An 11,307-nucleotide genomic window follows, 5' to 3' on the forward strand; every position below is an offset into this window, starting at 1 on the left:
TACTTAGTGTGCCTAAGTGTTTCATAAATTTAGTTGATAACACTTTTAGTGCAGATGAAGTGTGTACTTTAAAAGTAGGGAACAGATGTGCCTGGGAATAAAACATGCTACTCTTCTGTAAGATGGAAATATTCTTTCAGAGTAAAATGGGTGTGCAGAAAAGGCATTGTTACGACACAAGTACTGCCTGAAAAGCTAAGCAGCTTGGATTTTATCTTCAAGGTGACCCAGGAAACTAAGTTCTGATCTACACTGAAACATGTAAGAAACATTCCTGTATTTAGTAAAACTCCAAGTAATGATATGGTGAATTAAAGTTTAGATCAACAGCTTTCTCTTAGGTGGATAGGAAGGATGTTTGCCAGCATATCCAACTCTTTCAAAATAACATACATATTTTTCACTAGAATCTACCAAGAACTTTTTAAAAGCATTTTTTAAAAATGTTTATCTGTTTGAAACTTAACTGCTCAGTTTTTAAGCTGACTCCAGTTACTGTGATATCTACACTAGAAAACATGTATGAAGTATGGAGAGCTTAGATGTCGCTCCAGTACCTTACTGGAATTTCCTTGAGATAAAAGTAAGCTAAAATGGCACTGCAAATTAATTTAGTGTGATACGGGGAAACAAAATTTGCATCCTTTTCCTGCCATTCTCTTCAATGCTGTTAGTATTTTTCTCTTTTTTGATAGAGGATTTAAGATCTGAAGATGGCCACAGTGTGGGTTATATTGATGTGATGAAATGATTAGCTGATGGAGCGTGGTTGTGTAGTAATAATTCTTCAGGGGGCCTGTAAGGTTTAGGTAAAAGAGAAATCCCCAAATCTACAGTAGAGAGACACATAATTTTCTTGTGATGCAGACACTGCATGTGTTAGATTTGATAGTGGGAATTGAAACGATATCGTACCTTTTGCATTGAGATGGCTTACAGCAAACACTGTAACGTGATGGACAGCCTTTCGTTGTATTTAAAGATTAAGCACAAAGTCTTTTAAAGCTTCCCCAAGCTTAACTTCTACCACAGGCTTAACTGTTATGTCAAAGCCTCTTGCCTGCCTGGCTTGATAAATAATTTAATTTGCTTATTTTCTGGTATTGCAATGTGCACCTGGAGTTAAACTGGTGCTTTAGGTAGCAACTCAGGTGTAACTGTTGACCCAAATACTTCAGCCAAAAGTTTCAAAAAATTTTTCAGGCATTTAAACAGGTGCAGAATGTTTTGGGGTTGTTTTTTTTGGGGGGTGGTGGTTTTTTTTTTTTTCTTGATTGCTCTAGTATTTTCTGCAACACTCCCACAGCTATAAGCTGCAAGTTGTAATTAACAGTGTTATGGCTGTCAGCAACGGGCTTAAAATGTAGATGAATGTTTGATGCCAAAGTGCTTGAGGTCTGTCCTCCTTGTGTTGCAGCAGAGATTTGCACATGACATCTGCTAACGTGCGTGTGATTCACGGCATTCTCTGCGTATGACAGAAGAGCTTTCAAAAGCTGATTGCTTTGTGGTTTCTTTAAAAGCTCCAATTCTTAAAGAGCTGTAGACTGACTTTTTTTTTTTTTTTTAAGCCTTTACTTAAAAGTGCATCTTTAACAGTATCTCATGCTCATGAATCTAAGCACAAGAATATAAAGCGTACATTGGATGCCCTCTGAAGATGCAGTAACTGGCTTACACAACTCAAACGGGTAACATCTTGTTCTAGTTTTGGGAATAATTATATTCCTCTGGCAAAATGTGCTGGTGTTTCAAGTCCTTTTATATACTTCTGTCTTAACATAAAAATAATAAAGCCTCTGTGAGGTATGGGAAGAGTCTCTGGAGTTCATTTCTGCATTCTGGGTAATGAGGAAGAAAATCAAGCCTTTTTACAGTTGGTTTCTGTGTAACTGCAGTTAAATTGGATCCCTCAAGCCTGATAATATTTCTCATCTGTTTAATCATCTCAAAGCTGAGCTGCATCTTCTTGCTGGATTGCGTAACACATGCCCAAGTGAAACTGAGAGCACTTGGTTTGCTTGCTGTTCTGGTAACCCTGTGAACCACCCGCCTCTCCCTACAGGTAGGCTGTAGCCAGGAGTCTCTGAAATGATTTCCACTGCAGCTGCAGAGGTATGCTGCTGACTGTTCAGATCTCTTTTCCTGTTAGAATGGGGCAGTGAAATAGAGGCTTTAGCTCTTAAGCAGTCGCTTATAAATAAGAAAAATCTCCACCACTATCCTGCTTCATTTTCTGAGATGAAACTTTGAAAATTCAGGCTGTGTGTGGACAAACGTGGTGGCCCTAGTCCTTGAAACTACTGCACGCTGCTGTATCCGAGGGAGCTGGGCAGGACTTGCTCCCTCAACAGGAGCACTTTGCCACTTTGGAGAATTGTCTCGATGCCAATTGCAGCTCAGGGCCTGAATGCACCCTTGAAATGAAGTGGTTTCGATTCTGTTGCTGCTTACTTTGAACAGAGGCTGTATTGTGTGTCCTGTGCTCGGTGTCTTAAGGCCCTGACCAGCCATCTTCCCGCCTACCGAGATCCACGTATGGCTCCGAGGGCAAGGCAAGCGCCCCTGCGGATGCATCCAGCTGCAACTGTGGAAGGATCGGTCTCTTGCTGATGAATGTGCTGGTACCTGCTGAGTCACAGGCAAGTCGAGAGGTCTGTGGGCTGTGTGCTCACCAGACCTCTCCCCCAGCTACTGGAACTGGCCATGTGTGGATCTGATGCTCTGCCAGGGAGGGAGGGCCTGATGTGTGGTTGGGTGTGCGTGAATCGATGCGAGGTGGCCCTAGGAGCACCCTCAGCTGCTGAGGTGCTTCTTGCCATGTGTGGTGCTGTCCCCTTTCCCCAGGAGGTGAATGGTGGCAGCTTGCAGTGCTTTGCATGTTCGGGTCAGCGTTCCATAGCTGCAGTGCTTCACAGCTGATGGCAGCCACGCTCCTACCACTCCCATCACCACCTTTCTACAAAAATGCAATAAAAAGATGAAGGTCTGGGTGGAATCATCACAGATGCTGCAAGTTGAGGACCCTCCCCAGTACCTACACACCCTCCTCTCCCCCGTGGTCTTGATATTTTCCATCAGCAGTACTGTGTTAATATATTTGCTATGTGGATCAAATGCATTTGGGTGCTGTGGACATACCTGGAAGTGCGGTTTGCCAAGCCCTTGTGTTGTAAGGGGATGTTCTCACATCAGAATATTGCTTCCGTTTGCTGCAGGCCTGTGGTAGAGATTTGCATCTGGCACATCAGCTTTGGACAAATCTGTAGTATAAACAAACTGTGCAGCTCCCTTGAGTCTGAGAAAACGGCCTGAGAGAGAGCAAAACTTGCACTGTACTCTGATTGCAGAAGACAAAAACTAAATTAGAGAAGACCTCACCTTTCTGCCCCTGCAAAAATCTTGGGACTACAGTAGAGGTAGTCAGTCAGGAGATAAATGAATATGGTGTCTCTGGAGCCTGCCATGAGATCAAAACCCAAAATCAAGGGGGAATAGTTCCCTGGGTGGCCTGCTGGATACACTTCCCGATTCTTCTAATAGGCGGTGATGGCATAGGAGTTCTCTGTTGTTTTGTTTTGGTTTTGTTTTTTTTTTTTTTTCCTAATCCCCTTAAAGAGTCAGTTCCAGAAGTAGAAAGAATTTCAGAGAAAACTGTGGCCTAAGAAGCTCATGTATATGTTCACACAATCATCAAGGAACCAAGTGCTGAGAGAGAGATCGATCCTTTTCCTCCCCTGCCCAAAACACACACAAAAAATACAGGCTTTGCCTGTAATTAAAAGTTTGCCAACTTTTAAATCTGACTACTAAACCAACTATGCTGGAGCTGGCTGTTGTATTTAACTGCATCTTGGCTGAAAAGGGATGGTGAGAGCCCTGGAGTGAATTTTGAAGGAATTGGGGGTGGGAATATATAGCCTTCTGCAAGTCAAAGATTGTTCTAGGTTATGCATGAGCATCATTCTCCCCTCTCACTCAGCAAGCTCCAGTTGTGGGCTTACCAACGTTAGGTGTTTCAGATCAAGAGACAGGCTGGGTGGCTACCTTCAGGGCAAACTTTTTTGGGGGGCACCAGCTTTGTAAACCGCTGGGTTCCCTGTCTGTTTACCAGCAGAGGTCACTGCTCAAAGTGGCTTTGGGGAAGCGCCAGGATGTGGACCTTGTTGCCAGTGGTGGAATCCCCTTAAAGAGTCTGACCTCAGTGCTGCAGCTCAAAGTTAGGTACTGGGGGGGCTGTTGCCTTTGCAGACCCTGGCAGTCAGGTCTGGGAAAGGGTTTATCAGCAACCACGGAGTGTTTTAGGAAGAGAAAGACCAGTCTCACAGTTAGTGCAAGTTGAACACTGCCAGAGCGAAATGGGATTGTCCGTGCCTTTATCACAGAGGTCCTGTGCAGTGCTTCAGCTCTTCACGGGTGGCCACTCTTTGCAAATCTCCCAGTTTCCGCATGTTCTGTTTGGGACACCAAGGATTGAGTTTACCCGATAGAACTGGAAATGTGGTCTCCCATATACAATGCTGGGAAATGCTAAATAACCTGGAGCGAGGGGTGGGGGAAGCAGTCAGTCTTCATCCCAAGTTTAGCACTCAAATGGAAGCTTTTGGCTTCTGGGCCTCTGTTGTAAAATGGGGCTTAGTCTAACCCCACCCTCCCTCACCTCCAGTGGTGAAAAGTAAATATTTGTTTGCAATCGGTAGGCTGCTGCAGTGGTGGACACCGAAGAAATGCCCTGGAGAAAATTAATAATACTGTATTCTGTTCAGGGCTTGGCTGATGTGCAGTAAATATATTCAATGTGTGGTCCAGACAGTATGCCAATAACGGGAGAACAGAAGAGCGACTAGCTGCTCATTCGGCAATCACTATCTTCAGTGCATTGAATACATGGATCCCCAGGCAAAATAACTGTGGGGTCATGCTATAAACCCATTACTATATCTTATTTACAGTAGGAGTGAATCGAGGTTGTACCAGTTCTGGCTTTGGCATGTCCCAGTGCCGAGGATTGGATTTTACAAGCTGAACATTCTTAAGTTGTGCTGTCCTGATTTTTTTGTTTATTTGTTTATGACTTAAGTTTATTTTACTACCTGTGTTGTGTATGCATGGTGTGAGAGATGAATCTATTTACGGACTGATGCAGAGAAATAATACAGATGAATATCTGAGGAAGCTAACTGCAGGTGTAAACAACCACATCTTGAATGGAGGCTGGTCAAACCTTTTTTTAGAGGTTTGTGGGGTTTTTTTCCTCCAAGTCCTCTAGAACAATCTGCTGATTAACTGGGGAGGCAGGAGGGAGGGAGACATCTGTAGTAACACTGTAGTGTTACAGTGGCTTTTGGAGATGCTGGTTATTTCTTGCAGTCTCTACAGGACAAAGGTGGATTCAGGATTACCGTATGATTTTCCCAAAATATGCTAGTTATTGAAAAGAAACTTGTTTTTAAAAGATAAGTCACAGTGATCTGAGGAATTTCTAACTACAAGCGCTATAAACAAATCTGTAAGTTATGAGGCAATAGTTGAGTACATCGCTAGATAATGTGTGGTCAGTTTGACCCTGCTGTCTTAATTTAGGAGGTCATTTTAAAACCACTATAAAGAAGGGCTTTGTGCTGCCTTAAAGGGATATGGGCAATCTCTAAGAAACGGACATACTTACAGAGACAATCCCTTTGGCTCAGTTTTTGTTTGGTTGTTTCTTTTTTACTATCTGTGGTGCAGTAAATTAAAACAAAAACAAGTCTGGACTTGGCATGCCTTTGTAAATAAACTGCTGTGTGTGAATCGACAGCTCGTTTGCAACCAGGTTATTTATAACAAAGCTTGTTATTTCTCCCACCAGAGAGCTTGTTTTGCCCTGTATTAACAGAATGCTTATGGTAACACCTCCCACCTCTGTCTGTACTGCAGCAGTTACACAAAGGCCTCACAATTTCAATTGTGTCCTTTTGAAATTCAATTTTGTTGCCCGCTGGAGTAGAAGCGGGGATTTCAGTATATGAACTAGAGATTAATACTTCAACTCTGCTTGTTTGCTCTGGGCAGCTCACCTTACCTGTATCCGTTCTGCTTCATTCCTTTCCTCCCGCAGAGCTCCAGGAACTGGAGTTTTCAGCTTCTACGAGTTTCTTGAAGATCCAGTTTGTGACCAGCCACAATGCTGAGGCAAGTTACAGCCATCTGTTCCTGACAAAGGTAAAGAGCACACTTTGAAGACTCGATTTGGTGAACTGGGGTCCCCTTGATATAATGTCTTCCCCCACCCAATCCTGTTTCCCTCACCTTTTACAGATGATCTCTCATTGTCCTCATGTGTCTTCAGCTCCCAGGCAGCAGCATCTCAAGCCAGGACAGCTGTGCCTCTGCTTGTGCAGCTGTGATGACAGGGGCTCACGCTGTCTGGAGCAGAGGCTGCGTATCTGCAAAAGCACCTGTAGACCCTGAGAAAACCACTGTCGTGGCAATGACCTGATCTTGGTTAGTATCAAAAGGGAAAAAATGAAGTACCAAACTTGTTTAAACTCTGTTTTTCTCTTCACGGCTCTGCGTAAGCTTTGAGTTGGGCCTAGTGTGATATGGCCTTGTGTGTGCTCAGGGTGCAGTTACGCTAACTGTGCTCTGATGCTGGAGGACTGCATAGTTTCTGTGGCTAACATGATCCAGGAGCTGGTTTTGGTGTCACAGCCTTGTTCTACCAACCACCAATGCCGAGAACCATGAGGACAGGGAACTTGTTAGTGTTTCGGTGCCGTTTGGCTACAAGGACATCAATCGGTACAACTAGCACCATCACACCAGCAATTGTCTGTGTCCTGCCTTTTTCTTAGTTGCCTTGAGGTACGATTTCACCCCAGCCTGAGCTAGCCTTAGACTACTCCATCCCTGGAGGTGTTTAAGAAAAGGGTAGATGTGGTGCTAGGGGGCATGGTTTGGAGGTGGTTTTGTCAGGGTAGGTTGATGGTTGGGCTTAATGATCTTAAAGGTCCCTTCCAACCTTAGCGATTCTATGATTCTACTCTCTGTTTTATCTTTCTTTGGTCGCCAACTAGGAGTGAATGGGCTAGTCTCTGGTTACTTATCATTTGTGTTCCTCCCACTTGACCTGAAGAAAAGATATTCAGGTGAGCAGTTGTATTCCTCTGGATGTTTTTTATCCCAAATTGCAACCTCACCTTTTATACCTGACTTGAAATGCAGCAACCCCCAGGGACTAGCTTTAGGGACTGAAGATGGACTGGAAGGTCTGCTTTGGTGATGGCGACTTCATTAGCAGAGGGAAGAGGCAACTGGGCCAACTGTGGGTCATGCTATGACCCATGACCACAGCCCTCGGCAACCAGGAATGTTGAACAAGAAGGCTGATATGGGGAAATCTCCCCCCCATTCTACTAAAGGGAGAGTATTGCTGTCATGGGGAGAGAGGCCAGTGACTGGTTTTCACAAGGAGGGGAGACACCCACCTAGCTACAGTGACTGGTTTTCACAAGGACACAAGGAGGGGAGACACCCACCTAGCTCATGGATGTAGTGACAACATTGGGTGAATCAGTATTTACTGTACAGCTTGTTCATACAGCAAAGTCATGGTGACCCAGGGCATAAAACAGTCTTAGCAGCCACGATTGCACTTGCTTGGCCTTTGTTCCAGAACTGAAACATATGAAGCATCTTCTGATTCAGCAGGGAGGCTCCTCCCAGCACTTGTTCCTCCTGCATCTGTGGACTTGCCGGAGGAGCCAAGCTATTGTTTTGGAACAGCTCTAGGTGTTAAGTCTCAATCTGGCACTGCTAGGTCTGGAGGATGATGTCCATCTACCGCCTGTTTCTCCTGCTCAGGCCCAGGGATGGGCATGCCCAGCTGGATGGTCCTGGCAAAGACAGGGCAGCTACCAAATGCCTCATTTGAAACAGGAAATAGTGGTGTGAGAGAAGGTTTGAGTCAATGGAGCCTCATTTGGCTCTACAGAGGGATCTGTACAGGCTGGATCAATGGGCAAAGGCCAGTGGGATGAGGTTCAACAAGGCCAAGTGCCAGGTCCTGCGCTTGGGTCACAACAACCCCATGCAACAGTGCAGGCTTGGGGAGGAGTGGCTGGAAAGCCGCCTGGCAGAAAAGGACTTGGGGGTGTTGGTGAACAGCCGGCTGAACATGAGCCAGCAGTGTACCCAGGTGGCCAAGAAGGCCACCAGTATCCTGTCTTGTATCAGAAATAGTTTGACCAGCAGGACTTGGGCAGTGATCGCCCTCTGTACTTGGCACTGGTGAGGGCCCACCTTGAGTACTGTGTTCAGTTTTGGGCCCCTCACTACAAGAAAGACATTGAGGTGGTGGAGCGTGTCCAGAGATGGGCAATGAAGCTGGTGAGGGGTCTGGAGAACAAGTCTTATGAGTAGCAGCTGAGGCAACTGGGCCTGGTTAGCCTGGAGGAAAAGAGGCTGAGGGGAGACCTTATCGTTCTCTACAACTACCTGAAAGGAGGTTGTAGCGAGGTGGGGGTTGGTCTCTTCTCGCTAGTAACAAGTGATAGGACAAAAGGAAATGGCCTCAAGTTCTGCCACAGAAGGTTTAGATTGGATATTGGGAAAATTTTCTTCGAGGAAAGTGTTATCAAACATTGGAACAGGCTGCCCAGGGAAGTGGTTGAGTCGCCATCCCTGGAGGTATTTAAAACACAGTTAGACGTGGTGCTGAGGGACGTGGTTTAGTGGTGGTTTTGGCAATCTTAGGTTGGTGGTTGGACTCAATGATCTTAAAGGTCCCTTCCGACCTAGACGATTCTATTTCCTCTTGAAGGAATGTGGGTACCTGCAGCTTGGCCTACACAGTCTACATGCCATGGAGAAATTTACCTTGCTGTGAAGGCTTCTGTACTATGAGCTGTTGAAGCTTGGAGCTGTGATATGCTTCAGCCCGAAGCCTTCCAGGCTTTTTTTTTTTTGTTTTGGTTTTGGTTTTTTTTTTTTTTTCCTTTTTTGCTCCACTCAGAGGGTGCCCAGAGCACGGAGGAGGCTGCGTCCCCCCTCCTGCCTGCGGAGCAGCCCAGCCCTGGGCCATTGATGGGAGAGTGGCGGGCGCCCCCGGCGCTTCCGCGCAACAATAGGATTAGATAATGATGAGAAAAAGAAGTGGAATTGAACGGCGGTTCAGAGCAGGACACGCGTGGCCTGAGGTAGAGAATGCAGAATGATGTGGGTTAGTGAGGTCAGAACAGCCGAGGTGCTGAAGTCTGTCCTTTTCCCTGCTTGCTGTGAGAAGATTCCTAACCATGAAAGAAAATCCCTCTAGGAAGTTACACAATATATCCCAAACTACTTGTTTCCAAGGAAAACCCCTCAATTTTAGATATTCAGACAGTGTGTATCAGTATAGATGTAATAATTTGCGCAAGCTGAGGCTGTGGTCAGGATCCACCTAAACGCTAGCTTTTTCCTGTGCTGGAAGCAGCAGGATGACCCTGGTTACATTGCGTTCTGGAATAATATTTCCCTCAGTAAATTTTACTGCCTCTTCATGTCACTAGGGTTTAGACCGTCACTACAGTGTATTTGTGTCTTAAATAATTACTGTTTCTGGTAGCACTGCCAGGTGCCTTTAGCATTTCCAAATTCAAGAGAAATAGCAGCTCAGTGCTGAGGGCCCCACAGACGGATGGAACTGGGGAATGGATGTAGGTTGGCAGAGCACTGAGACGTGTGGCGTGGCTGTAGAGAACAGCGGCGCAGAGGGATAACTGATGTTGAAAACTTTTTTTTTTTTTTTTCCTATTAATCCCCAGGATATCACCATTAAAATTCAGGGTTTGTGCCAGCTAGATGATATTTAGGTTTGTTTTCTATAGAGGTAGGGTGGGGATTTCTGCCGTTTTGTAGTGTCTTCTCCCACTAACATATTCTGAGGACATTTACTAGTTTTCAACCACATTTGACACATATTAACTTCTGACAACTTATGGTGTGGCTTTACAGAAGAAAAAGACTCTATTATTGCCCTTGTTGAAGGGAAAGCCTGGCAAGCTCTTTCTTTTGTAGACCTTAGGGCATCCACGCTGGGCAGGAAGGAGGAGAGGCACTGAAAATGAGGATTCATTAGTACTTCTGCTCCCAGAACTGCTTGTTTAATCTCAAGATCTGGTGTCTTTTATGGAGAGTCACCTCCCTCCCACCAAATCCACAACACTCATAGCAATTGCCAAGAAAAAGTCGTGCCCTCCTGTCTTGACCATTCCTTTACTCCGCAGGAGTTAAGGAGATGGATAAAACCGTGAGTGAGGCACTCTGCAGCATCTGTGCTGCAAGAAGATAAAGATCTCTGTCATCTACACTCCTCAGGAGGGGCGTAGCAAGATGCCAGTTCAGTAGCTGTCCCTCCTCCTTGTGCTAAATCTCCCAAGCCTCTCCTTTAGGTTTGGTGTGAACAGGCATGATTTCCAGCCAGATGTCTGCCTGATTCACAGGCTGTGTCAATCAGGGGTGACTCCTGAGTCACTCCTATTTTTGAACCATCCTGGTGTGTGACAGACCTGCTTGCACCGCACCTGTGCCGACAGCAGCGTGCAGGGCAGCAGGGTGCAGACATCCCCGAGCCAGCAGCGAGTGGGCTGGTAAAGCTCGCTGGTGCAAAGCCGTGCATTGTCGCTCAGCCTGCGTTCTGCTTGGAACCAGGCCCAAGCTAATAAACCCAACTAGATTGCTTCCAGACCCAAGCTGGCCCAGGAGGAGCCAGCGCAAATGTCACTGCTCTGTGCTGCTTGCTCTCAGCGAGCTTAATTGTCTGTAGTGGGCCAGCTCTAGGCACCTGTAGGATGGGAACGGTGCGAACGTATAGAGGTCCACTCAAAGCACCTGAAGCTGTGTCATTGAGGAGATGTCTTGGCCGGGTTCTACCAACCTCTCCTGCTTCCCCGGGCCCAGGCCCTTGGCAGGGCTTTTGCTCTCTCCCGCTGCTCCTCCGTGACACGCTGCAGTTGCTGTGGCTTTCGCACAGAAGTTGTTTATAGGGTGCTGCCGGCTGTTCTGCGGCTGGGAGGTTCGCGGGTGTCCCATGCTTCCCGCTTGTCGTGTGCCTGGCGCAGAGGCAGCCGGACGCCTGAGCAGCTTCCCTGGGGACAGGCGCAGGGGACCCTCGGGGCCTGTGGGCGAAGGGGATGAGACCAGGCCCTGGGCAGACGCAGTGAGGGGAAAACACCGACCACGGGCGAGAGCAGGGACCCCTCACCGCCGGGGCGGGCAGCGGAAAGGTGCGGGGCGCAGGGAGGTGCTGATTCCCCTCCGCGGCATCCCCGGTTCCCCTCCCCTTCT

The sequence above is a fragment of the Charadrius vociferus genome, unplaced genomic scaffold (assembly GCF_000708025.1).
Source record: "Charadrius vociferus isolate BGI_N301 unplaced genomic scaffold, ASM70802v2 scaffold163, whole genome shotgun sequence".
NCBI classification, from domain to species: Eukaryota; Metazoa; Chordata; class Aves; order Charadriiformes; family Charadriidae; genus Charadrius; species Charadrius vociferus.